The sequence below is a fragment of the Gavialis gangeticus genome, unplaced genomic scaffold, assembly GCF_001723915.1.
Source record: "Gavialis gangeticus isolate Ggan-Ray unplaced genomic scaffold, GavGan_comp1, whole genome shotgun sequence".
Lineage (NCBI taxonomy): Eukaryota > Metazoa > Chordata > Crocodylia > Gavialidae > Gavialis > Gavialis gangeticus.
In genome coordinates, this window is record NW_017729016.1 from 3,073,275 (window position 1) to 3,077,582 (window position 4,308).

At 45.9% G+C, this 4,308-nt stretch overlaps 1 long non-coding RNA gene across 1 annotated transcript in view; it reads left to right on the forward strand.

Annotated features, from left to right (window-relative positions):
- Positions 1 to 3,137, forward strand: part of LOC109294374 — a 3,921-nt gene extending 784 nt beyond the window's left edge. Inside the window, exon 2 of the long non-coding RNA XR_002096513.1 lies at positions 2,958 to 3,137. This is a non-coding gene — a long non-coding RNA (uncharacterized LOC109294374). The remainder of the gene's footprint in view (positions 1 to 2,957) is intronic.
- Positions 3,138 to 4,308: the final 1,171 nt, after the last annotated feature.

Consider the following 4,308-nt stretch of genomic DNA (forward strand, 5'->3'; position numbering starts at 1 on the left):
CGGGCCCGCACCCCGCCGCCGCCCCGGGGGCGCGCTCGCCTGCGTGAGGACCGCGTGTGCGCGACCGCGTGCGCGCGTGCAAAGATTGTGTGCGGGGGGGTGCAAGCTTCACGTGTATGTGTGCAAGGACTGCGGCTCTGGAGGCAGAAACTCCCCTTTGTCTAGGCAGTGCGCGCGCGCCTGCGTGTGGCGGGGTCAGTCGGTCATGTCGCGCTTTTAAGCGGTGCGTGTGCGCGGAGAGGAGGCTTTTGCACTTCACGGGCCTGGGTGCGCGGCTGCTGGCGGGGAGGCTCGCACGAAGGGCCGGGAGAGGGGTCCTGCTGTGAGCGGGGCTGGACTAGCTCTCCCGACATCCCTTCCTCCTGCCCTCGTCTTGTGTGATGCCACGCGCGTGTGTGGGCTACACGCTTATTTCTGTAATGTATGGGCTGGAGTGTATATACGCGCACACACGGATACATATGCAAGGGGGAGCTGTATAGATGTGTATATATATAGATAAGTACAATCACCCCTCAGTGTGTGTATATGTGTCTATATACACAAAAAGTCTACACACATGCGTGCCTGTTTGTATAAGCATCCCAGTGTTTGCATGCATGTGTATATATATATATCTACACATACATATGTGTAGATACACACGCACACATACATACATGTGTGTGTGTAATTCCCCTTTAAGCATACACACACACACAAATATATATATGGACCTTACAAATGTGTGTGTACATATACACACATATGTGTGTTATACATGTGTGCCTTTATACACACACACCCATATGTATGTATGTGTGTATACACATACACACTGCAGTGCTTATACAAGCTAGTGTGTGTGTGTATTTATGGGCCATACATGCACATGGGGATGCATATACAAACGTGTGTGTGTGCATGCACGCGTAGACTTTATGCTTAAAGGGGAGTTTTTCTTTAGGCATCCCAGTGCATTAACTGTGCAATGAAGCAGGTTAAAAAGAAGAAGCCTTCTCGACTGATTAAAAGCCTGATGTGACTGAATAGATGTGTGGCCCCCCCGGGGAATCCTCTGCAATTCGCATCCATATACATATATATACACATAGACATACACATATACGTGTACATACACATATACAGGACTGCAAAGAATTCCCAGGAGAGGCCTTTCAAACTCCCTTCACTTCGGGGGGTATTCATTCTCCCAGTTTTCCTTTAAAAAAACCCCCCATCCATACACTGTAGTGCAAAGTCTCTGGGCATGTTCATAAATAACGGGACGCTCTTAAATTGCAGTACTTTTAGCCGAGGAGCTAATTTTCTCCAGGTGCTTAGCTTGGAGGGATCAGAATAAACAGATAATAGAAAGTTGTTACAGGCACCGTTCCCTTCCACTCGGCGTTTAGGAAGTTTTATTCTTTTGACTGATTTCAAACGCTGTGAATAATATGCAGATGTAGTGGAAGGGAAGTGTCGGGGGGGTGGCGATCTTAGCCAGATACATTCCCTTCCACTGGAATCTTTCAAAGGACGAGTTCATTATATTCCAGCGCATTCAATTTGCAAATTCAGTTCCCTGTGCTATTCTTCATGGGTAATAACTGGGAATTGATTGAAAAGGGAAGGCAGGCAGCTTTCAAAGCAGAAAGAGCCCAGTCAAATGGGGATGACCAGAAGATGGGTTAACACACTCATCCTTTCAATGGCCCTTTTATTAGATGCTCACAGGTTGTGATTAACAGCATGTGGCGATTTGATTGTTGAACAAACAATGTCTCTGGCATAAAGGACTCAGCCTGTGAAAGGAACATGAACTCTGCAAGCAAGAGATTGTGCTTGGAGTTTCCAGGCATTTATACAAGCTAATTAGGGCAAATAATAAATTACAGCATCAAATGGGAGATTTGTATTTGATTTGGGTGCTGCTAGCCTCAAGCAAATTATCTTCCTATTGTAAATTATCATGTGCAGGAAAATGACCTTTACCAAAGCAAAAGAGTTTTACTAAATTCTAGAGGAAATATGGAGAAATAAAGAGCAACATAAAGAGGTTGAATTGCATTAGCCCTTCTTGACAGTCTCCCAAAGGAAAACCATTTTCATTTAATGGACTGCTTTCTTTTTTTTAAAAGTTCATCTCATAGGAAAGCACGGTGCCAGCTCCAACAAGTAACAAATCCATCTTCAGAGGTATTCCCCTACCAGCTGTCCACAGAGCAAACAGCTTTCCCTGTCCCTTGCAAGGGAGAGACTACACCCTGTTACAAATCCTTTCCAAATCGTTTCCATAGCCAGACAGAGCACGCTTAGTTTGACATTTGAAAGGTCTGAACCTGTTGCCTAATGGAAAAAAAAGTAAAGCTGGGAGACCTGTTAAAAAACTCGATCTGCCAATAGCATCTGAGAATAATAATTAATTTTTATCCAGACCATTTGGACAACCCTCATTCTAGACCCAACAAGATTTTTCACTGGGCGCGTCTGCACGTGCACATTTACTGTGCAGTAACTGAAATGACTGCACGGTAACCAAAAATTACTGCTCAGTATGGGCACACGTCTACACATGCACGACCATACTGCGCAGTAAACATGGCAACTTATGCCAACTTGAGCATAAATTTGATATCTGTATCATGCAGGTCTCAACTTTACACCTGATTAGTTACTGCACAGTAATGCGCATGTAGACGCCTTACTGTGCAGTAACATTGTGTGCGCGGACTGACTCGGGACTAACTTTAGTCCTAAGTCAGACCACACACAGCGTTAATGTGCTTCAATGCCTGCACGTGTAAACACCGGTTTCTTTCTGCGTATTGTGCAGTAACTTACTGCGCAGCAAATTTAATGTGACATAAATGCACACGTAAATGCGCCCACTGTGACTCAAAATACTTCTCCACCAAAAGAAAGTAACCTTTCAGCAATTACTGACTAACCCTGATGCGTTTTCTTTCCCCCACTAGCCTTCTCTGTCTAATCTACACATGGTTATAAGAAAAAGTAGGCCAAATTCCTCCCTCATTTACTCCGGATATACTCCCTGTGACATCCTGGACTACACTGAGGTTACTCTAGAGTTGCATCAGACTGCAGAATCTGGCCTGCCAGTGGAGGTTAGCAATCAATACTGAATCTAGGCTACACAAGTATAAAATGAATGGGCACTTGGCTTGCAATATCATAGCTGAACTAATGAGATGTGTAATGCTCTTAGCCGGCCTTAATAAATCGGCACACGTCAGCATCACTCGGGTGAATTTCAGGCCGCGTGCAATGCACTGAGAGGCTGGAAGACACATACACTACCACCAGCAGGAAGGCATCCATGCGAAAGTAGTACTATATGAAGAGAAGATGTCAGCCGATTCTGTCCTTGCTGGTGTCTGAGATGCATGAATGTCAAGAAGATAGTGACACCCGGCTCCACCATGTGGAAAATAAGCCATCTCCAGACAACAAAGCAGTCAGCACTTGATACAGTTATCAGCCAAAAAAAGACTTGGGGCTAGCAGTTTTGACCATGGAGCTCTGTTAAGGTCAGTGGTAGTATACAGATTTGTCACCGCTGAAGTTCCAGCCTTTCTCTTCCTATATTAACACCCCGCACGTGGGTTAAGGACATTTAATTTCACCTCTTGCGAGACACTTTAATGACTTGGGTTGAAATAGCTTGCCCGGTGCTGTATTTTTTTCTTTTTAAAGATACAGAGGAACCGTACAACAGGATTGTCGGTTGTCTCTAGTGTTTCATCCTACTCTGAATGTATACAGTGCCTTGCATCCAGAGGTATTGCACCTCCCATTGACCCTGCAGATTTTTTAAGGAACAAGAAGTTATTCCCATTTTGTAGATTGCTAAACTAAGTGACAGAGGGCTGGTGGCTCGGAGGGTTTTAGTTTAAAACAGGACCGATGGAAAAGGAGTTATGCTGCTGTAGCTCAGCCAGGCACGGAGGGATGAAAATGGACTTCTTCAAAGTTATGTGCTGGCATGGATGACGCCTGTGTGTGACTTCTTTTATTGTGGAGAAGCCGCTGCACGTCAGCTTCCACGTGGCTCTTGACAGAACAGGACCTTGATCCAACGGCAAGGAGACCAAGACATCTGGGGATCTTGTTCTGCTGCAGCCTTCATTTGCCTTCGCAGCTGTTGAGATTTTAACTTCTTCTTCCTCCTGCTCTGCTTCTGTAGACCCACACATGGGTGACTGGTGCCTCTCGAGTCTGGGGGGACACCAGAGCGCCGGCTGGGGGGTGGTCTTCCAGCAGCCAATTGCCGACCGGGGCGGGTATCCCCCGGTGGCCAATCACCGA